Source organism: Chiloscyllium plagiosum, unplaced genomic scaffold (genome assembly GCF_037043375.1).
Source record: "Chiloscyllium plagiosum isolate Xiang-an unplaced genomic scaffold, Cpla_swu_hap1 HiC_scaffold_2, whole genome shotgun sequence".
NCBI classification, from domain to species: domain Eukaryota; kingdom Metazoa; phylum Chordata; class Chondrichthyes; order Orectolobiformes; family Hemiscylliidae; genus Chiloscyllium; species Chiloscyllium plagiosum.
Window position 1 is genome coordinate 54,590,314 of NW_028270140.1, and position 24,843 is coordinate 54,615,156.

At 41.9% G+C, this 24,843-nt stretch overlaps 1 protein-coding gene across 19 annotated transcripts in view; it reads right to left on the minus strand.

Moving 5' to 3' along the window:
* mpdz (multiple PDZ domain crumbs cell polarity complex component) overlaps nt 1–23,343 on the minus strand; it is a 368,137-nt gene extending 344,794 nt beyond the window's left edge. For all 19 annotated transcript variants that reach the window (XM_087996853.1, XM_087996875.1, XM_087996857.1 and 16 more), the window contains exon 1: nt 23,270–23,343. The gene's annotated coding sequence lies outside the window, so the exon portion shown is untranslated. The remainder of the gene's footprint in view (nt 1–23,269) is intronic.
* Nucleotides 23,344–24,843: the final 1,500 nt, after the last annotated feature.

Below are 24,843 nucleotides of genomic sequence, written 5' to 3' on the forward strand. Positions count from 1 at the left end.
AGCCACTGCCTCTTGACGTTCAATAGTGTTACTATCACGGAATCCCTCTTTAACATTCTAAAGGGTTATCATTGATCACAGACCCAACTGGGCTTGCCATATAAATACAGTAGTTACAAGAGCAGTTCAGAAGCTAGGAATACCACAGCAAGTGACTCACTTCCTGACTCCAAAGTCTGTCCAATATCTACAAGGTACGAGTTAGGAGCGTGATCAAATACTCCCCTTGCCTGGATCGGTGCAGCTCCGACATTCAAGGAGCTTGACACCAATCGGGATAAAGCAGCCTGCTCAATTAGCACTATAACCACAAACATTTATTCCACCCAAAAGCAATAGTAGCAATGTATGCTATCTACAAGATGCACTGCAGAAATTTAAAAATTCTCAGCACCTTCCAACCCATAACCCATTTCTGTATAGAAGGAAGGTAGCAGCTCATACATGGGAACACCACAACCCAAGTGGCCCTCCAAGCCACTCACTATCCTAACTTAAATATATTGCCATTCTTTCATTGTCTGAATCAAAATCTTGGAAGTCCAACCTTAATGGCATTGCAGGTCAACCTGCAATGAGGGGTGTACAGACAGCAGTGGTTGAAGACAGCAGCTCATCCACCTTCAATGGCGACTGGGGATGGGTAATAAATGCTGGCCAGAGATTAACCCAAAAGGGACTCTCCAAATAGATTAAAGGGAGAAAAGACTAACTCAGGAAAGAATAGGGCCTCTTAAAAGATCACAAGACCACCTACATGGCGATGAGGGAAAATATTAAATGAGTATTTTGCATCAGTGTTTACTGTGAAGGAGGATATGGAAGACAATGTGGGAAAATAAATAACAATATCTTGAAAATGTCCATATTAGAGCTCGTGGTGCTGGATATTTTGATCAGATGGGCCAAAATGGGACAAGTGGCAGATGGAGTTTAATTTAGATAAATGTGAGGTACTATATATTGGAAAAGCAAATCAGGGCAGGATTTATACACTTAATGGTAAGGTCCTGGGGAGTACTGCTGAACAAAGACCTTGAAGTGCAGGTTCATGACTCCTTGAAAGTGGAGTCGCACATAGAATAAAGGCAGCAGCATTTGGTATGCTTGCCTTTATTAGTCAGTGCACTGAGTACAGTAGTTGGGAGGTCATGTTGCAGCTGTGCAGGAGTGGTTGGCTACTTTTGGAATACTGTGTTCAATTCTGATCTCCCACTATTGGAAAAATGTTGTGAAACTTGAAAGGGTTTAGAAAAGATTTACAAGGATGTTGCCAGGGCTGGAGGGTTGAACTATAGGGCAGCCTGAATAAGCTGGGGCTATTTTCACTGGGGAAAAAAAACAGGATGCTGAGGGATGACTTTATAGAAGTTTATAAAATCATGAGGGGCATGAATAGGGTCAATAGACGAGGTCTTTTGCCCCAGTGTGGGGTGGGGGTGACAGAGAAAGAGTCCTAAACGAGGGGGCATCAGTTTACAGGAAGAAGAAGGGAAAGAGATTTTTTCAAAAAAAGGACCTAAAGGGGCAACCTTTTTCATGCAGAGGGTGTGTGTGTGTGTTGGGGGGGTGGGGGGGGGAAATGAGCTGTTAAAAGGAAATAGAGGAGGCTGGTAAAATTACGATGTTTAAAAAAAGACATCTGATGGGTATATGAATATGAAGGGTTCAGAGGAATATCTGCCAAATGGGTCTAGATTTATTTAGAATAACTGGTCGGCACTTGATGTGTTGGACTGAAGGGTCTGTTTCCATGTTGTATATCGGACTCTAAATCCTCTGAATATACTTCATAAATTTCTCTCCTTTACTCTTCATATAAACCATTAAAAAAATTGAAAGTCTCAGACGAGGTGAATAGTGGCAAGTGGAATTCAATCCAGGTAAATATCACATGATGCACTTGGACAGGACAAACAAGTCATGGGAATACATGGTGAATGGTAGGACTTTGGGAACAGAGGGACCTTGGTATGTGTCATCATCCTTTTTGGTATCAGGACAGGTAGACAAAGTGAAGGTGGCCTGTGGTATACCAACTTTCATTTGGCGAAGCAGGAGTTTAAAAGCAGGAGGTGGTTGCCCTGCAACTGTAGTTTAGGTTGCAGCTGAAGTATTGTGGAATCCACATTATAGAAGTTAAAAATCACACAACACCAGGTTATAGTCCAACAGGTTTAATTGGAAGCACACTAGCTTTCGGAGTGACAATCACCTGATGAAAATGTGGAGAAAACTTTTCCACTCAGGATGGTGGGAATCTGGAACACTGCCAGTAGTAGAAACCATCATGACACTCAATGTGCACTTACAATGCCAAAGCATATGGGCCACATGTTAGAATATGGGATTAGAATACAGTACTTAGGTGGTGTTTTTGACTGATGTAGACACAATGGACCAAAGGGCCTTTTTCTGTGCGACAGATCTCAATGACTATTCTTTTCTCTATACACTGATGTTAAACATTTGGAATTGTCAGCAACCAAACAACCACCTTCCAACACAAGTGCTGGTTGCAGTTCTGTTAGATATAACCTGTTCCTTTCCATTGGTGCTTCCTGCCCTGGAACTGGTCCCATAGCCTTAAAGATCTGCAGCCTTAACCGCCCTGCTTAAGGCAATCAATCCTCCCATTCTTCCGATTTCTATTTTCACTTCGGCTACTCACTAGAAATACTGAAATATATGGAGCAGAAATAATTTCTGGTAATTGATTCTATTCTGAATAAAACAGATTTGAAAAGACTAAATAAGTGGAGTAAGGGTTTCTGCCAGAAAGTAGAGTAGTATAGATTTAAGACATGTTGAGAAGATCTACTAGAAATGAAACAAGATTAGGTAAAAACAGAACAAGATCATAGAATAAAGAACAGTCATGAATGACCAAGCCATAAATATTGCTATAATATAAATTTAAATGCATGGTTAAAAATCAGGTTAGAGTAGCTATGAAAGCTACTCAGCTGCATCATCATACAAAAAAAGGAAACTGCAACAAAAATAAATTAAAAGAGCTAATTTAGTAAATAATTCTAACCCAGTATTTAAATAGCCAGAAAAAAAAAGATTTTTTTTCTATTGGATATTGAAACAGAGAAATGAACCAGAGCAGAAAACAGAAGTAAAAACTGGGAAACAAGCAAGCATAATATATATATATATTATATATATGGTTTAAGATAACTGAGAAAGGAAAGAACTATGACAGGCACTGGTGCAGTACAATAAGATGTTGATAGGCTGAGAACAGAGCTTGTGAAAGTAAAACAAACAATTGGCAACAGCAGTTTGTGAAGCAACTAAATGTGTTCAAAATTCAGAAAAGAAATATTCTGTTAAATAAACCAACCATGGATGAGTTGAAGACAAGTGTAAGGAAAAAGATATAAATATTAGTCTATTGACAGAAAAGCATGACAGCGGAGTAAGGCAGATTAGAAGAATGTTCAAACAAACCAATAGGAAGGCAAGCAGGTTTCTGCAGACTCTTAGAAGATGCAGGTTGGAAATAGGGTGACTCAGGGACAAACAGTTTAATGTCACAGGGTAATCAAAATGGATAATATTAATTACATTGCTTCAGTATTTACCAGGGAGACTGTTCAGGTGTATGAAATCAGACAACTAAATTAGGAATGATTAACTGCATTTAAAAAGGATATAAGCACCGTCACTACCTTAACAGGAAATCCCAGGTTCAACATCCCCTTCACATTTTCAGCACAGGAAATCAAGGCTGACACTGCAGCATCATAGGTGTTGAATCAGTATAGTAAATTATAAAGTGCTGAACTTTTGGATAAACTAATCATTGGCCCAGTCTATTCTCAAGCAGACAAAGATTGTGTATGACTATTTCAAACAAATGATCGTTCAAAGTAGTGTCCAGGCCAATCAACAGCACAAAAAACAGATAACTTGCTCATTATCACATTTACAGGAATTGGGTGCTTTACTTCTTAGATTAGATGACTTAGTGTGGAAACAGGCCCTCCGAAGAGCAATGCACCCAGACCCATTCCCTAACATTTACCCCTTCACCTAACTCTACAGGCAATTTAGCATGGCCAATTCACCTAACCTTCATATTTTTGGACTGTGGGAGAAAACACACGCAGACACGGGGAGAATGTGCAAACTCCACACAGACAGTTGCCTGAGGCGGGAATTGAACCCGGGTCTCTAGCGCAGTGAGGCTGCAGTGCTAACCACTGTGCCACCGTGTCGCCCACTTCCTACAATTATCACATTTTAAAAAGTATTTGACTGTGAAAGGTACTACGTAAATGCAGTTTCTCTTTTGATTGGTCTCAAAATCCACATTGATTAATTATCATAATTAAAGCCCAAACCCCTGGTTATCTGAACTACCATAAATCAGGTTTAGCCAAAAAATTAAAAACAGATTGTACTCTACATCTACCAGAATTGGTTACACATTTTCTCCACTCAAGAAATATTCATCTGCATTCAACTGGTAACATAGTTAGGTACAATGTTCATTCACACAAAAAGATTCAAAAACACAACTGCTATCCTGACATGTTTCAAAAGCAAAACTACTCTATTCATATCATGCATATCCTCAAGTAGCACAATACTTTTTCATTCAAGGGTGGGAACACTGCTGATTAAGGATGAGTATTAATTGCTGGCCCCAGTTTCCCTTGGTCCATTCTGTTTACTAGCACATTTCAATGTTTACAATTTGAGAAGATTTGTAGCCCAGGCTGTAAGTTTGCGTGCTGACCTTGAACATAGAATGCAGAATAATAACAGCGCAGCACAGGCCCTCAACATTGCACCCAACTGTGAAACCAACTGTGAAACCAATTTAAAGACCACCTAACCTACAGTATTCAGTTATGATCTATATATGTTTATCCAATGGCCATTTAAATGCCCTTAACGTTGGTGATTTGTTCAAACTTTGTCACCATGCTAGGTTAACAGTGAGCCTCTGTTGAAGTGCTGTGTTCCGTCCCACTGTGTGTCTTGATCTGTTGTGTTTGTGGTGGGCAACTCACTTCTGGTTCTTTGAGAGATAGGCAAATGGGGTCCAAATCGGTGTTTGTTGATGGAGTTCCAGTTTGAACGCCAGGCCTCTACGAATTCCCGTGCTAGTCTTTGTTTAGCCTGCCCAGGATAGATGTAATGTCCCGGTCGAACTGGGGGTCCCTCAGTCTATGTGCAAGGATACTAGTTATAGTTGGTTGTGATTCATCAAGAGCTGTTTCAGTGTGTTGGCAGGATTGCAGACTACCATAATGCCAAGGGGCCGGAGTAGTCTGGTCATCAGCTCAGAGATTTCTTCGATGTATAGTAGTGTGGCTCGAGTTCCTAGGCATGTCTTCTTGTTTGCATTTGTTGAGAGAGAAACTGGACTGTGCTTATCAGATACCCATTGTTCTTGAATAAGCTGTATAGGTGTTTTCCTTCAGCTTCAGTTCCTGGGTGCTGCAATGTGTTGTGCTTCGTTTAAATAACACCCTGATGCAGCTCTGTTTGAGTGTTGGGATGATTACTCCTGTAGTTGAGAACCCGATCTGTGTTACTTTCCTGTAGATGCTGGTCTGCGGTGCTCCATTGACATGTTTTTTTCCCCTATAGTGACATCTAGGAAGGGGAATCTGCTGTTCTCCTCATGTTAACTTTATACCAGTAATGATGTTGTTTGTGTTTGTGGGTTTCTCACTTGTTCGGTTTTGTGGTGACAAAGATGTCATCCATATAGCAGAACCAAAACTTGGGCTGGATATTGGGAGAGTTGTTCATTCCAACATCTGCGTAACTGCTTCTGCCAAGAATCCTGATATTGGTGGAGTTGGTGCTGTCTGATGTTTGTCCTTGGTTCATCTAGTATTGCCACCAGCATTTCTTTGGCCAGGGTGATGTCTGTTGATGGGAATAAGGCCATCATGAAGGAAACCATGATCTAGTCATCCTCTACCTTTGTGTCTTTGACATTCAAGAATTCCTGGATGGAATGCTTAGAGAGTCTTCTACTAGGTGTTTCAGTTTGCATTGAAGGTACTTTGCTAGGTCTGTATGCCAGTGTGCCAGAAAGTGAGACAATAGTCTGAGGGGGGCCCCTGGTTTGTGTACCCTTGATAATCTGTAGAAACAGTGTGTTGGATCCTTCAGGTCTCATTCTTTGGGAGGTCTGTCTTGTTAATTTCACCTGCCTTGAAGTTTCTTCAGTATAGCTGTAATACGGGTTTCTAGCTGTGAAGTCAGGTCCATTGCCACTGTTGGTTGGTGTCGGTATCTACAAATAGTGTTTGCTTTTTCAACGTATTGTGTTCTGTTCAGGATGATAGTCATGTGCCCTTTGCTGACAGGATTACAATATTTCCAACTCCTTCCAGGGCTTTCCTTTCCAGTGTGTTGAGGGTGTATCTTTTTTCTTTCTGCTTAGTGTACGTCCTACCGTCTATCTGTCTGATGGCCTGCGGATTTCTTCAGTAATCCGTGTTGTCTTTCAGAATTGATTCCAGTGCTGCTAGCCAAGTCCTTTTTGTCCACGTCCCTGCAGTCAAGTTCTTCCCTTGAACTAGGACAGCTTCCCCCCCCCCAATACTATGTCTGAGAATGGTCAGTCTGACAGGTTCTTTACCCAAGCGCCTGAATTGTCTGTTATTGCTGTGTGAGCTTAACCAGTTTTTTTCTTGATCATGGTCCACTTTAGTTTGGATGGCTCATTCTAGGGTACTTGTCCATTCCTAGTCAGTCACATTGATGTACAGAGTTTTTTGGTGTCATCCTGAACAGACTACATTGAAAATGCAAATACTACCATCCAGACTAACGAAGGAACTTCACCATAAGCTAATATACCTAGAATACTCACACTTCTCCACCTAGGAATTCCTAAACGTCAAAGACATCAAGGTAGAGGATGGCAAGGTTATGGTTTCCTTTGATGTGACGGCCCTATTCACATCAATAAACATCACTCTGGCCAAAGAAACACTGGCCACACTACTAGATGAATCAAGTACATAAACATCAAGTTCATTACCAATATCAGGATTCTTGGCAGAAGCAGTTATGCAGAGGTTGGAACAAGCAGCCCTCCTTGTGATCCAGCCCAAGCTTTGAGACCACAATGTAGATGATGCCTTTGTCATCACAGAATGGAACGAATTAGAAGAAACCCACAAACATCCTTAGTGGTATAAAGTTCACAAAAGATGAAGACAACAACAGACTCCTTCCTACATGTCATTTTGGAACAGAAAGCCAATGGAAAGCTGCAGACCAGTGTCTACAGGAAAGTGACACAAAGATCAGATCCTCAACTACAGGTGCAATCACCCAAAATGGAACTGCATCAGGACATTTAAATAAGCCACAACACTGCAGCACCCAGGAACTATGAGAAGTTGAAAAACAGCTATACAAACGTATTCAAGAACAGTAGATACCAGATAAGCACAGTCTGCTGATTCTTACAAAGCTAAAAAGATGACAACATGCCAGAGACTCGAGCCGCACTACCATACATTAAAGACATCAGAGAGGACGACCAGACTACTCCACCCCTTGGCATCATGGTAGCCCACAAACCTACCAACACAAACAGCTGATGAATCTCTGGGACCTTGTACCAACTACCAGCAGAACAAACATCATATACAAAACACCCTGCAAGAACAGCAACAAACATTACATTGGACAGACTGGCAGGAAACTAGCCACCAAAAGACAACGGTCACTAGTATCCTTACACACAAACGATGAGGGACACGAGTTTGACTGGGACAATACATCCACCCTGGAACAGGCTAAACAAAGACTCTCATGGGAATTCCTAGAGGCCTGGCATTCAAACCAGAACTCCATCAAACACACATCGATTTGGACCCCATTTATCAACTTCTCACAACAAAAACCGACCAGGTCAAGACAAATAGAAAGTGGGACAGAACACCAGCAGTGATCAAGCTCACTGATATTACCTAGCATGGTGATGAAACGTCCGAGAACAAATCTTCCAGCTCAGCGAGCAAACTTACAGCCTGAACATTTCAGGTGGCAATTAGAAATAAACCGCAATGGATCTGGCATCACAAGTGCACCATACCAATTAATGATACCTTTGCAGTGGCAGTATTGTAGCCAATGAGGTTTAACAAAAGGTACAGTTATTCCTCATTAAAACATCTTCCAATTTCTTGTGGCGCAGGGGTAGTGTCCCTACCCTGGACCCAGAAGCCAAAGTTCAAGTGGTAGAATATCATCTCTGATGAAGTTGATTAGAAAAATAGGTTAAATAAAAACAGATTCTACTGGTCCAGATAGATATTTATGCTTTAAAAAAATATTCATTCATCCTCACTGCAAACATCTAAGCCTGTGAAAATATCGTGTAATGAGTTTAACACACTATCATTTTCCACAAAAAAATGGAAACAAGTAAATTTTGCAACTTGTATCGGAATATCTTAATGCAAAGCATACCTTTCTCTTGGTGGTTTTACATTGTATAATTAAGCATACATTTTCAACATGGCTCTAAAATTTTTAAAAATCCACAAGTTGATATGTCTTGCTGCAAAAGAATGACTTGAGAATCATTCATTTTCAGATACAACTTTTACTTCCAGAAATTTAAAAGAAGTGGTAAATACAAAAATAAACACCTGGATAAGAATTCAGTAGGCATCTCATGTGAATGCAATTCAAACAAGCTTGAAATTAATTAAAAGCTAATGAAAGTTTAAACTACAGGAATGGAAGTGTTAAAGCAACAAACAGTATGTACCATAGAATACCAGACATACAAACTGAAGTAGTCAGAATGTTCTTCTCTTTAGGTGTCTGGGTTTAGTTTGCTGTAGCTCACCAAGTTGAGCATGCCAACAGGAGTTGCTGTTTGACTCACTGATCTCCATCCCGAATTGTTTTCAGAACAGGAGTTCAATGCTAGTCATATATGCATGGATGAAATATCAAATCATTCACCATGCACATGACAGGTGAGTTTGAAGTTCAGTTTGGAATTCACGAGGGAGAAAGAAACTGGAAAATTTGCCTACTTCAAAAAGATAGGGGAAGAAATCTACAATGGTCCTTCTAGAGACTTAGAGCAAAAAGCCAGAGTTAGCTTGAGAAGCTAAAAGAGGAGGGTATCGGATCGCAACCAGAACAAGGGACTATTGAGGTCTCAAAATTGGAAGGGTGCTTAGCAAAAAAACTAATAAGTCCCCTAAAATCTTACCTCAGGAGAAGGTGTGCACATTCTGGGCAGTAGTGCCATGCCTTTAGTTGGTCCCGAAAAGTAGTGAGTGAACTTGTACAAGTTTTTAATGTTATGATTCCAATTAATGTTAATACAACAAGTCAGATCCTAGTATGAACCAAGCTTCGTAGATCCCAAGTGTTTTTTTTAAATGAAACCAATTGTTTAAAGTAAACTCAGTCTCTTGGAAGTCAGTTAATGAAAACAAAGAACAAAACATTTATTGAACAAGAACGTGAGCCATATTACATTAGACAATCTTCCTTCCCACCTATCCACCCTACCCTATCACAATTACCCTCTACCTGCATCCATGTAGAATACTGCCTTCCCAGCTACCTTTTCCCCCAGCCCAACCCCCTATTATCTCAGCCCCTTCCCCCTCCACATTCCTGATGAAGGGCTCATGCCCGAAACATCAACTCTCCTGCTCGTAGGATGCCTTTTGACCTGCTGTACTTTTTCAGCACCACACTTTGCAACCCAGGAAAGCTTTATAATTAAGTCCACACTAAGGCGTCTTTTTTAGGCCTGCCAAGCTGCAACAGGTTTCCTCCCAGTAAATTTTGCCACATTTACAGGATGCATTTTCTTCAGTTCACTTCACTCCAGGATTCCCGGATCAAACTGAATATAGTGAGTTTTAGTTTACAATCATCAGATTAAAAAAAGTATAAGTTATTGACTGACTCACTCCTTTATGAATTTGTCTGTCTCCCCTGGGTACCTGATGCAAGCCAACAGTACAGGTTTCTTTCATACACTAAACTAATTTCATGAAATCTAACACCTTCCTCTTCAAAGATTGCAAAACAATTTAAATGCAAAGAAACATGCTTCCAAACAAAAACATACCTCCAATCATCTCAGCACAAAGCTCACAAATAAAACAAACTATGTCGCCCTTAACATACAAAATACAAACTGAACTTCAAACTATATATTGCTCATATTAGGAAGAGAAGGAAAGGAACTCCAGGGTAGTAGGTAGAAAGAGATTCTAGAATAAGATTTCATAAAATTGTTAACTTTGCTTGTTTTGTTGAATTCGACAGTTTTGTCAAAACAATTTAATACTTTTAAACGAGAATTATGCAGCTAATTTCTATTTAAATGCTAAACAGCCACTTCTAGTATTCGAGCAGTCTACATGGAACATAGAACATTGCAGCACAGTACAGGCCCTTTGGCCTTTGACGTTGTGCCAACCTGTGGAACCAATTTGAAGCCCACCTGTCCTACACTATTCCATTTTCATCCATATATCTATCCAATGACCGTTTAAGTACCCCTAACGTTGGCAAGTCTACTACTGTTGCAGGCAGTGCATTCAATGCCCCGAGTAAAAAAAAACTACCTCTGGTGTCTGTCCTATAGTTTTAAATTGAGGGGTGATAGATATGTTCTCTTGTGCTAGCCATACCATCCAAGGAAGACATTCTCACTGTCCACCCTATCTAAACTTGGTTATCTTTTATGTCTCAATTAAGTCACCTCTCAACCTAACGGAAACAGCCTCAGTACAGGCCTTTCCTGATAAGGCCTTCCCTCAATACCAGGCAACTTCCTAGAAAATCGCCTTTGAACCCTTTCCAAAGCTTCCATGTCCTTCCTATAATGCGGCGACCAGAATTGGACACAATACTCCAAGTGCGGCCGCATTAGAGTTTTGTACAGCGGCAACTTGACCTTATGGCTCTGAGACTCAATCCCTCTACCAGTAAAAGCTAACACCGCATGCCTTCTTAACCCTATCAACCTGGGTGGCAACTTTCAGGGATCTATGTACCTGGACACAGATCTCTCTGCTCATTTACACTGCCAAGAATCTCTCAGTTAGCCCAATACTCTTCATTCCTGTGGCTCCTTCCAAAGTGAATCACGTCTCACTTTTCTGCATTAAACTACATTTGTCACCTCAGCCCAGCTCTGCAGCTTCTCTCTGTCCTTCTAACATCAACATCCTTCAGCACTATCCACAACTCCACAGACCTCCACAAATCCACCTTTCTACACCCTCATCCAGGTCATTTATAAAAACGACCAACAGCAGTAGCCCCAAAACAGATCCTTGTGGTACACCACTAGTAAACGAACTCCACGATGAACATTTCCCATCAATCACCAGTTGACTTTCAGTTAGCCAAGTTCTGATTTCTAGTACCCTGGGATGTATTCCATCAGAATCAGGGGACTTTGTATATCTTTAGGCCCATTAGCTTGCCCAATACTACCTCTGTAGCCAGATCCATTTTAAGTCTTTCCCCTCTCACATTAAAGCTATGCTCTCTAGTTTTGACTCCCCGACCCCAGGGAGTGGCTATTCAGTCTATCCACGTCCCTCATGATTTTATAAACCTCTACAACACCATCCCTCAACTGACTCCAGAGAAAACAGCCCCAGCCTATTCAGCCTCTCCCTATAAATAGTTTAAGCCCTCCAACCCTGGCAACATCCTCGTAAATCTTTTCTGAACCCTTTCAAGTTTCACAACATCCTTCCTAAGCAGGGACACCAGAACTGAATGCAGTATTTCAAAAGTGGTTCAACCAATGTCCTGTACTGCTGCAACATGATCTCAAACTCCTATACTCATTGCACTGACCAATAAAGGCAAGCATAGCCAGGATTGAAGGATTTCAGCTATAGGGAGAGATTGAATAGACGGAGCATCGGAGGCTGAGGGGTGACCTTATAGAGATTTACAAAATCATGAGGGGCATGGATAGGATAAATATACAAGGTCTTTTGCCTGGGATAGGGGAGTCCAGAACTAGAGGGCATAGGTTTAGGACGAGAGTGAGAATGTGTATAGGACATAAGCAGATAAGGAAAGAGTTAAAGTTCTGAGTTTTGTGAAGGCAGGGAAAGATTTAAAGTTTTGAGTTTGTGAAACAAGAGGCACATCTAAGCATGACTCAGATCAGATAAGAACATACAGTTGACAACGGGGTGCTGGAGGCAAGGGCAATGGGTTAACAAGGTGGAAAAGCAGTCATTATGTAGAGCAATTTAACAATATTGAAAGCATTCAGTATGCAAGGTCAGCTAACAAGGGGAAAAGTATCCATTGTATAAGTCCAGTTAACAAAGTTAAGAACCCACCATTATACAACAGTAAAGGGCTTGTCCTCTACGATCAACGAGTATCGATATTAACGGTCACCCAATTAATACATATGTTGCCTTATCTGGATGCTCCTACCTGTAAAATAACTATAATTCATTGAGAAGCTGTTGTTCGAGAAAAGACCATGAACTCATGTCCCTGTGCACATGGGCAATCGTTTTCTCTCTCTCTCTCTCTCTCTCTCTCTCTCTCTCTCTCTCTCTCTCTCTTCCCCCCCCCCCAGGGCCTGAATAAAGGAAAGTAAAACAACTGTGTCTCCAAGCATTTTGCTTCGACTGAAGGGGTACGGGACGACAAGAGGGGAAAAATATAGAAGAGACCTAAGGGGAAAGTTTTTCATGCAGAGGGTGTCACATGTATGGAATGAGCTGCCAGAGAAAGTGATAGAGGTTAGTACAATTGCAACATTTAAAAGGCATCTGGATGAGTACATGAATAGCAAGAGTTTGGGGGCGATATGGGCTGGGTGCTAGCAGGTGGGACTAGATTAGGTTGGGCTATCAGGTCGGCATGGATGAGTTGGAGCAAAGGGTCTGTTCCATGCTGTATATCTCTATATCAAATGCCTTCACCGTCTACCTGGGACTCCATTTTCAAGGAACTAAGACTTTGGAATGCAGGTTCACTGTTCAGTAACACACTCCAGGACCTTACCATAAATTCCATCTGCCACCCCTCAGCCCAGCTGATCAAGATCTCACTGCACCTTCTTTGCTGTCCACACCGCCTCCAATTTTGGTGTCACGTACAAATTTACTAACTATGCCTCCTATGCTCACATCCAAATCATTTGTATAAAATGACAAAAAGCAGTGGACCCAGCACCAATTCTTATAGCACACTAGTCACAAACCTCCAGTCTGAAAAGCAACCCTCCACCACTACCCTGTCATTTTGAGCCAGTTCGTATCCAAATCGCTTGTTCTCCCTGCATACCCTGTGACCTACCTTGCTAACCAGTCTACCATGAGGAACTTTGGCAAACATCTTGCTGAAGTCCATAATTGATCGCTTCCTCTGCTCTGCACTCAGTGTTCTTCATTATTTCAAATAACTCAATCAAGTCAGACAATTTCAAATTCACAAAGCCATGTTGACCATCCCTAATCAGTCCTCCACTACTCAAATGTCTCACTATACTGTATATGTTTTGCTCCCCGTCTAACTTAACCAACCCCTTCATCCCAATGTAGGGCCTTTAGCGGAAGACAGTTTTACCCTCCATCTGTATTTTAAATTAAACCATGCTGTGATTGCTCCCAACAGGATTCCTAACTGTGAGATCATTAATTATTCCTGTCTCATTACACAGGACCAGTTTTAGAATAGCTTGCTCCCTTATGGGTTGCATTACAGATTGTTCAAGAAAACTATCACAGATACATTCTATGAACTCCTCTTCAAGGCTTCCATGATCGACTTTGTTTAACTGATCAATGTAGATTAAAATTCCTGCAATTGCCATACCATTTTTACATGCAGTTTTTGTTTATTGCCTGCTATTATTTGGTGGCCAAGAGACAGTGACGTTTTCCCCTATTGCTAATTTCCACCCACACTGAATCAAATTTTTCTCCACAGAATCTACATGTCTCACTACTGCACTAATGTCATCCTTAAATATTAGAGTTACACCACCTCCCTTTCCTTTCTGGCTATCCTTCCAAATAGTCTGATATCCCCACATATTTAAATTCCAGTCATAACCACCCTGCAACAGTCAGTAAATCATATCCATGAGTGATGACTTGTGCCATCAACTCTTACCTTGTTTTGAATGCGTTCAGGTAAGGTGCCCTTATGGCAGATTTTATAAATTTGAATCCTAAAACCTCCACCAGAAGAACTTTTGTTTAAAAGCCATTCTCTCTGTCACAATCTGATTTCCACTCATCTGGGTGGAAAGCAAGCAGCTGAGCAGTGTAGCACTATTTGATTCTGTTTTCCCTTAAGCCCTCATCCACTTTAGTTAGTGGCACAAGCTTTCAAACAGATGCAATACTTATTCAGAATAAGTTTGAATAGGGAACAGGACTATGATTTGTTTAAACAAATCATTCATATTTTCAATCTAACCTCGGCTATAGTCTATTACACATTAAAAAATAGTTTATCTTTCATCAAAAGATTAATGATAAAAACGGAAAGTTACTAGTGTTCAATGCTTTTCACGAACTACACAAATCAAAATGGAAAAAATAAGGAGTGGAGATCTGAGTCAAAGAAAGTGTAGCGCTGGAAAAGCACAGCCAGTCAGGCAGCATCAAGGAGCAGGATTCCTGATGAAGAGCTTACACTCAAAACATTTGACCCCCCGCTGATCGGCTGTGTTTGTCCTGCAACTCACTTTTTAAAAATCAAAATAGGCCAATCACTGTTCAGAAATCTTATTTGAGGGAAAATTGAGAATATACTGTGAAAAGCACCCAGTTGTTACAATTTTCTGTTTATGCCTCCCAAGAAAATTCATACAGCAAATTTACAATTTTACTAGACACAGAAGCCAATAACAGATGCTGTTAAATACAGAAAAAGCTATACTTCCAAATTTCAAATGGAACAGTTCAATGTTCTGCTGAGTTGTCAGAAGTCACACAACATCAGGTTATATAGCCCAACAAGTTTATTTGAAATCCTGGAATGGAGAATAGGTCGTACGAGGATAGGTTGAGAGTGCTAGGCCTTTTCTCGTTGGAACGGCGAAGGATGAGGGGTGACTTGATAGAGGTTTATAAGATGATCAGAGGAATAGATAGAGTAGACAGTCAGAAACAACAGAGTGTTACATGGGGACATAAATTTAAGGTGAAGGGTGGAAGGTATAGGGGAGATGTCAGGGGTGGGTTCTTTACCCAGAGAGTGATGGGGGTATGGAATGCGCTGCCTGTGGGAGTGGTAGAGTCAGAATCTTTGGTGACCTTTAAGCGGCAATTGGATAGGTACATGGATGGGTGCTTAAGCTAGGACAAGTGTTCGGCACAACATCGTGGGCCGAAGGGCCTGTTCTGTGCTGTATTGTTCTATGTTCTATAAGCTTTCAGAGTGCTGCTCCTTCTTGGGAGGTGGTTTTGCAGTGAAGTCAAATAACTGAGTATTTGGTTTTTAAAACTTCTTTGCCCCTTAACATTAAATATACACAATCATTTCCTAAATGCTATTCTATCAGCTGCTTTTGCTAGTACCTTCCATTCAGTTGGGATTACAGAAACGTGGAAAACATCAGAACATTTCCAGAACTTTAAGCAGCTACTCTTCTCCCTCAGTGCACAACGGCACATGGAAAGTGGTGCAGGCTACTTAACTCAGACATTACCTCGATTCAATGAGTGATATTGGTTTAATTTCATAAATCCACTTTTGCCCCAATATACCTTGTTTTTAGAACTAGTTGAAGATAAAGTGGTCTAGTGTTTTATTGCTATTTTATAAACAAATTGAAAACTTCATTTCAGAGGATTTGTTTCCTAATTTCAATCCAGATAATCCTGGCTCTAACATTTTGACTAAATCCCTCATCCTCGACTCCCCAGCTAGTGATAATAGTTTCTTCCACAGTCAAGCTCAATATCACTTGACTGGTTGGCTTGGTCAGTCTATCAGATTATTATCTTCAGGACTAGATTTTAGTCAAAAGTTGTGTTTTTGAAGCTGGGATCCATCTGTGAAAGGGTAAAGATTATGTTGACTGGCTTAGGCAAGGTGAAAGGAGGTTTGTGAAGCACTCAAATTACCTGTTTCTGTTCAATAAACTCTAAAAATACTAGGTCCAGAAGGTAGGATGATAAATAGGGGAAGTTTGATTAAGATCTTAAAAAAGTTAAATTCAAAATGTAAAGTTAAGGAGATGTGAAAAGAATCTATGGTAGACAGAATTTCTCAATTGAATCCAAACTACAACACTTTGGAGACAATCACTGACATCCTGATCGCAAATTGTATAGCATCTTTAATGTAACTAATACCTGGATGTGTTTCACAAGCAAATTAAAAAAAGAAAGAAGACTGCAAGCCACATAGGGTGCTATTGGATAACTCAAAAGCCTGATTAAATATATTGGGCTAGAGATCTGACAGGAGGAAAGGGAATTAGGAGTTGGATAGATTGAAGGAGGAAGTCAAAATGCCAGAATTAGGGACCAGAGATGACTAAAAGTATAAAGAAACGAAGTTTCAAAAAAAAAAATGTGAATTTTAAAATTAACACACTATTTGACTGATAGCCAATGTCAGCACGCATAGTAGTGTTTGGGGTCAGTCAAGAGATTGAAAACTCATCCATAAGCCTGTGCTCTAAGAGCTGAAGACAAAGGTCAAGCCAGGAGTATGCCTGCAATAACAAACAGGATATAGAGATGCTGGTGTTAAACTGGGATTTACAAAGTTAAAAATCACAACACCAGGTTATAGTCTAACAGGTTTAATTGGAGGTACACTTGCCTTCGGAGCGCCGCTCCTTCATCAGGTGGTTGTGGAGGACACAATTGTAAGGCACAGAATTTATAGCAAAAAATTACAGTGTGATTTAACTGAAATTATACATTGAAAAATACCTTGTCTGTTGAGTCTTTCATCTGTTCGAATACCATGATAGTTTCACTTCTTTCATGTGTAAATCACAAGAAACTTTCATTCTCAGGTTAACTGTAACAACTGGTGTTAGCGAGACAATATGTTGAAGGTGTTAGCCCCGTGTTCTCTGTCAATGCCATGATGTTTAGATTGCTTCTAATCTCAAAAAAAATGAGATAAGAGTTTCACATGAATTCATGCAGTTTTTGAGCAAAGAACAATGTAACTCTGCAAGTACAAAATTCACCCCACAAGTATATATAGATAGATAGTGCAATGGTGGTCACCTGTAGTGTGACATGAACACAAGGACCCAGTTGAGGCCCTCCCTATGAATATGGAACTTAGCTATCAGCCTCTGCCTGGCCACTTTTCGCTGCTGCCTGTGCCGAAGTCCGCCTAGGAGGATGGTCACCCGAAGGTCGAATGTCCTGGACCGCTGAAGTATTCCCCAACTGGGAGGGAACACTCCTGTCTGTTGACTGTTGTGCAGTGCCCATTCATCCATTGCCGTAGCCTTTACTTGGTTTCCCCAGTGTTCCATGCCTCAGGGCATCCTTGCCTGCAACGTATAGGATAGACAATGTTGGCTGAGTCACATGAGTACCTGCCACATACATGGTAGGAGGTGTCCCCACGTGTAATGGTGGTATCCATGTCCACACTCTTGAAACGTCTTGCAGCGCCAACCGTGACAGGGTTGCATGGAGTTGTCCTGAAAGCCGGGCAGCTTGCTACGAACAATGATGATCTGTTTGAGGTTTGGTGGTTGTTTAAAGGCAAGCAGTGGAGGTGTGGGGAAGGTCTTGGCGAGGTAGTCATCCTCATTGATAATGTGTTGAAAGTCACAAAGAACATGGCGTCGTTTTTCAGCTCCTGGGAAGTACTGAACAACAAAGGGTACCCTGTCAGTTGCAGCACGTGTCTGTCTCCTGAGGAGGTCATTACGTTTCCTTGCTGTGGCACGTCGGAACTGGCGGTCGAGGAGTTAAGAACAGGGTATGATGCTCATGAGGGCATCCCTGAGTACTTCCAGGTGCGCGTCACGTTCCTCCTCATCTGAGCAGATCTGGTGTAAGCGTAAGGCTTGTCCATAGGAGATGGCTATTTTAATATAATGTTTTGGATGGAAGCTGGAGAAGTGTAGCATTGTGAGGTTGTCTGAGGGTTTGCGGCAGAGTGTGGTGCTGAGGTGTCCATCATTGATGGAGATGCATGTGTCCAAGAATGAGACAGGTAGTCGAGAGTAGTCCATGGTGAGTTTGATGGTGGGATGAAACTTGTTGATATCACTGTATACTTTAATCAGTGACCCGCCCACCATGGGTCCTGAAGAAATGTCATCAACGTACTGGCGTATAATGTTGGTTGGAGATCCTGCGTAGAGAAGAAGTAGTCTTGTTCGAACCTGTGCATGAAGATGTTGGCAAATTGGGGTGCAAATGTGATCCCCATGGCTGTTCCATGTGTCTGGATGAAGAACTGGTTGTCAAAGATGAAGACATTGTGATAGAGGATAAAACGGATGAGTTGTAGGATGGTGTTTGGAGATTGGCAGTTGTTGATGTGAAGTACGGAGGCTATTGCCACATTCCCACCATTGCGGGGGATGATGATGTAGAATGCTGAAACATTTATTTTAACGAGGAATGTTCCCGGTTCAACTGGCCTGTGGATGCTGAGTTTCTGTAAGAAATCCGTGGTGTCGTGACAGAAACTGGGGATCCCCTGTACAATAGGTTTCAAGGTGCCTTCAACATAGCCGGAGAGATTCTCACACAGGGTCCCATTGCTTGACACGATGGGACGTCCTGGTGTGTTGTCTTTGTGTACCTTTGGAAGGCAGTAGAAGTCGCCTACACAGGAAGTGTGTGGGATGAGGGCGCGCAGGGAACTCTGAAGGACTGGATCCAAAGTCCTGATCAATGTATCTAATTCACAGGTGTGTTCTTTGGTCAGATTAGCTGGTAGTTGCTAGTAGTGTTACCAATTGTTCAGTTGTCGGTACACTTCTTGCAGTAATCTGTTCGATTCTGAATGACAATGGCTCCTCCTTTATCTGCTGGTTTGATGACAATGTTGTGATTGTTTTGAGAGCCTGGATGGCATTGCGTTGTGAACGGGTGATATTTTGCTCTACCTTGTGGGTACAGCTGATGAATCATGAATCTGTTTGAGCATACATGTCAAGCCCAGGGCAGCGGCCCTCCGGTGGGGTCCAAGTTGTCACCTTCTTTGGTCGCTCCTCTACAGTTCTCTGTGATGACTGTTCCAGTTCATCAGTGAGCTCATTGGGATCATTGCTGGCACCTTGAAAGAATTCCCGGAGTCTCATTTGTCTGATGAACTCCTCCGTGCCTGCTGCAAGAACCAACGGGTCCATTTTGGTGGTGGGGCAGAAGTTGAGACCCCAGCTCAGGACTTCAATCTCTTCCAGTCAAAGGGTGTGGTCCAATAAGTTGATAATAGATTTCCCCGCAGTGATAATGTTGTCTACTGTGGTGCCAGGGTGGGCTTTGCTATTACTGGTGAGAATACAAAGTTTCTCAAATTTTTTGTTCTTGGTGTGCATATAAGTGGTGTAGTTTCGTCGCCTTGTCCGTTTGGCAATGTCGCGTAGTTGTACTGCTGTATCCTGAGCTCAGGATGAGTGCGTGGACTCCATCTGAATTTCAAGGTTGTGGCGCCTGCTGTGGAGTTGGTGCACGAGATGATTGAGGAGTTTGCAAGAGGTGCGGCGGCAAAGTTTCTCTGCGTAGTCTGTGTTGTAGGTTGACTTGAGTGGGTTCATGATCCGTAATCCTTTTGGGATCTTTCCTGCTTGCCCGCATTTCTGTAGAAACTTGATGACTTTGTCGATATGTGCTATCTTCTTGGAGATCCTCTCCACTTTAAGCCGGCATTTAGTGGTGTCGATCGTAGTCATGTTTTGGAGATGTCAGTGTTGCTACAGTAGACAACATTATCACTGCAGGGAAGTCTATCCAGTCCTTCAAAGTTCCCTACACGCCCTCATCCCACGTACTTCTTGTGTAGGCGACTTCTACTGCCTTCCATGCACAGGTTCGAATAAGCCTTCTTCTCTACGCAGGATCTCCAACCAACATTATACACCAGGTACATTCGACATTTTCTTCCTCTGGATCCATGGTGGGCGGGTCACTGATAAACGTATACAGTGATATCAACAAGTTTCATCCCACCATCAAACTCACCATGGACTACTCTCGACTACCTGTCTCATTCTTGGACACGTGCATCCCCATCAAGGATGGACACCTTAGCACCACACTCTACCGCAAACCCACAGACAACCTCACAATGCTACACTTCTCCAGCTTCCATCCAAAACATATTAAAACAGCCATCTCCTATGGACAAGCCCTATGCATACACCAGATCTGCTCAGATGAGGAGGAATGTGACAGACACCTGGAAGTACTCAGGGATGCACTCATAAGAACGGGGTACGATGCTCAACTCATCGACCGCCAGTTTCGACGTGCCACAGCAGGGAACCGTAATGACCTCCTCAGGAGACAGACATGTGCTGCAACCAACAGGGTACCCTTTGTTGTTCAGTACTTCCCAGGAGCTGAAAAACGACGCCATGTTCTTTGTGAGCTGAACACATTATCAATGAGAATGAGCACCTCACCAAGACCTTCCCCACACCTCCACTGCTTGCCTTTAAACAACCGCCAAACCTCAAATAGATCATTATTCATATCAAGCTGCCTGGCTTTCAGGACACTTCCATATAACAGTCACGGCAGGTGCTGCAAGACGTTTCATGAGTGTGGACATGGATACCACGATTACACGTGGGGACACCTCCCATCTTCGACTTAGCAGGTACTCATGTCATTCAGCCAATATTGTCTATCGTATACGTTGCAGGCATGGATGCCCTGAGGCATTGTACATTGGGGTAACTGAGCAAAGGCTACGGCAATGGATGAATGGGCACCGCACAACAATCAACAGACAGGAGTGTTCCCTCCCAGTTGGAGAACACTTCAGCGGTCCAGGACATTCAACCTCAGACCTTCGGGTGACCATCCTCCTAGGCTGTCTTCGGGACAGGCAGCAGCGAAAAGTGGCCGAGCAGAGGCTGATAGCTAAGTTCCATACCCATAGGGAGGGCCTCAATCAGGACCTTGGGTTCATGTCACACTACAGGTGACCACCATTGCACTATACACACACAGACTCTCTCTCACACACACCCACACTCTCACATGCACCCACTCACAGATTTAAGACACTCTACACTCACATACACACATATATACTCTCTCACACTCTCAACCCCCACAACCCAGACAGACACACATACACACACACAAAGACCCACATGCACACATACACACATTTTGTGGGGTGAATTTGTACCTGCAGAGTTACATTGTACTTTGCTCAAAAACTGTATGAATTCATGTAAAACTATTATCTCACTTTTTAGATTAGAATCAATCGAAACATCATGGCATAGACAGAGAACACAGGGAGCTAACACCTTCAACATATTGTCTAGCTAACGCCAATTGTTTTACAGTTAACCTGAGAATGCAACTTTTTTTAAAAAATTGTGATTTACACATGAAAGTGAAACTATCATGGTATTCGAACAGATGAAAGACTCAACAGGCAATCAAGGTATTTTTCAATGTATAATTTCAGTTACATCACACTAAGTTTTTGCTATTATTTCTGTGTCCTCCACAACCACCTGATGAAGGAGCGGTGCTCCGAAAGCTAGTGTGCTTCCAATTAAACCTGTTGGACAATAACCTGTGCTGTGTGATTTTTAACTTTGTACAATAACAAAGATACATTGAGATATAAACATAGTTCTTAAGGTTAAAGGAATCAAAGCATTGGGGAGAAAGTGGGAACAGGGCCCTGAGTTGGATGGTCAACCATTATTATACTGAATAGCACAGCATGCTCAAAAGGGATTAATTGTCTATTCCATCTCAGATTTTCTATGTTTCAACACCAACATCAGCTTATATACTGTTAAGAGTATGCAAATGAGTGTTCTTAGCAAGGGTATGGAAGAGTGTTCAGAAACATATGCTAGGGGAGTCCAGAACTAGAGGGCATAGGTTTAGGCCGAGAGGGGAAAGATACATAAAGGAAGGAGGTAAAAACAATGACTGCAGATGCTGGAAACTCTATAAAAATGAAGGACGCAAGGGACAATTTTTTTCCACATTGGGTGATGCATGTATGGACTAAGCTGCCAGAGGAAGTGGTGGAGGCTGGTACAATTACAACATTTAAAAGGCATCTGGATGGGTCTGTGGATAGGAAGGGTTTGGAGGGATATGGGTTAAGTGCTGGAAAATGGGACTAGATTAGGTTAGGATATCTGGTCAACATGGACTAGTTGGACTGAAGGGTCTGTTTCCATGCTGTACATCTCAATGACATCAAAATTGCAGTCAGCCAGGTTTATCTCAGTTGCCAGAGAGAGGAATGAAGTTGTTAACTAGGGAATGGAATTTGATACAGGAACAAAATAAGCCTTCCTAATATTTATGGTTCAAATCATTTTCTTTGTATCAAAATCCCTCAATTTCACAACGTCTGGCTGACAATTTAAGTTTTAACACTAACACAATCATACAACTGCAACAGACAAATATTTAAATAATATTTCAAACCTAGAGTCATACAGTATAGAAGAGGCCCTTCAGACCATTGTACCACCATACAAGATACGATCTACACTAGCCCCACTTTCCAGCACTAGGTCCATAAGCATGAAATGTGACCAAAGAGAACAATAAAAACTGCATCGAAACAGCTTTTAACCAACATTTCCCAATGGGGTAGAAAATATCCTCGAAAATGGTAGATAGGACCCGGCCCAACACCCGAGTGACACTGAATCACAGCTCCTTTCCTGTGATGGAACAGATACGGTGGGACTGTTCAAAGATGCGCACAGAGTATACGAACTGAGGGTAGGAAGGATAAATAAAGCATCGCGAGTGGTTAGGGCAAAACGCTGCACCATGAATGCTCGCGTTTGGCTGAACTGCTAAAATCCCTGGTCACACATTGAAGAGAAGCGGTAAGGAAGGGGAAGGTTTTCCCACACCCCTCGGGCTGCCCGGGGATGGGGGATGGGGAGGATGGGGGAGGATGGGGGCGGGGGGATGGGGGTCTCCACAGCAGTTCCCTCCGACCACAGTAGTCTCCATTCGGCTGCTTGTTGTTTTCTCTCTACTAACGTCTTCCCGCGCACCCTCCGCCGAAGTAGCAGCAACCCCGTTTTCAGACATTAGAAAGTACATTTCGTTTTCCTTACCCCACCCGACAGAACGAATACCGTTAAAGATTACCCATCACCCAGCGGCACCGACTCCGCCTGACACACTGCACTGGCAAACGACTCCGGGCTGCGCCTGCGCACCACTCCCTCGGGAGGTGCATGCGTAGAGGTTGGACGTAAGGAGCTCCCGAATGAAATCAAAGACCGTTAGGTTCAAGTGGACGTTCATTTGATTCAACTGCTCATCCTCTTTAACATTTAATATCCCGTCCATTCGAATCAAATATCCTAGTCATTAGATTTGGATATCCCACTGTTTAAAATTCAAATATCCCACCCGTTAAACTTCAACATTTCACCCGTTAGATTGTTGGATTCAAATATCCTGTCTGTTAAATATTGCAGCCATTAGGTTTAAATAGAGACATAGAATTGTACAGCACGGAAAGGGACCCTTCCGTCCAACTTGTCTATGCTGATCTAGTCCCAGCTACCAGCACCCGGCCTATACCCCTCCAAACCCCCCTGACCACTCCCCTTTCATTGTACAAGTGTTTGTTTTTAAACTTGAAAGCCTTTTCCCTGAGGCAGTATCTGTTAGCTATAATCAAATTGGACCTGAAACCCATCGAACACAAACTTTTTGGAACCTGTGCTTTTATGAAACCCTGAGAAAAAAAAGGGACAAGAAAGCATCATCACAGAATGTGTAAAAACCTGACAGATGGAGTATAATTTGGGAAAATGTGAAATTGTTTACTTTGGCAGAAGGAAAAACAAAGCAGTGTATTAATTAGATGGAGAATAACTACAGAATCTCGAGTTGCAAAGGGATCGACGTTCTAAATTGTGAGTCACTAAAAGTTTATGACTCACAGCTCACGTGTCTTCTCTAACAACAACTACAATTTTTTCTGAGTCACTCCTTGATCTTAGGAATCAAAGGGTGCTGTGCTAGCAGGAGACAAGGCCTATCCTGTGATGCAGCTGAGTGCTCATGGCAGGTAGGACATTGCATTGCTTGGTGCCATTCTCTTAAGTGCATGATGGACAGAATAAACAGCAGGTCTTACCAGTGTGAGTGTCTCACTGTTTTTCCAGGCAGCTCTTTGATACATATCAAACGCATAAAATTCCAGATTGTGGGTTATGTGGTATGTTCAATTTGGGTTATGTGGTATGTTTAACTCAAAATGGCATAGTTGGTATATCTACAATTGATAAGGTCTAACTATTGTGTTACGTAGATCAGCAATAATGGAATGAATGTGTTTCAAGAGATCATTCGGAGAAACATGTTGTAGTAATTCAATCCAGAGAAGGACACAGAGAGCAAATCATATTTTTACTTGGGTTTAACTTGCCCTATCCTTCTGTTAAGAATGAACATGCTGCATATTTTTCAATATCTTTAAATATGAAAGTAATTTGTTGAATGGTTAATATATGCAAGATAGTTAGATTAAATTGAGTTTATATACGTTGGTTAATATATGCAAGATAGTTAGATTATATTGAGTTTATATAGGTATCTACCTATTTTTCTTCTAAGAATTTTGCGAAGTACTGGTTAGTTAATTCCACATGAAATACATGAAATGGAATAGAAG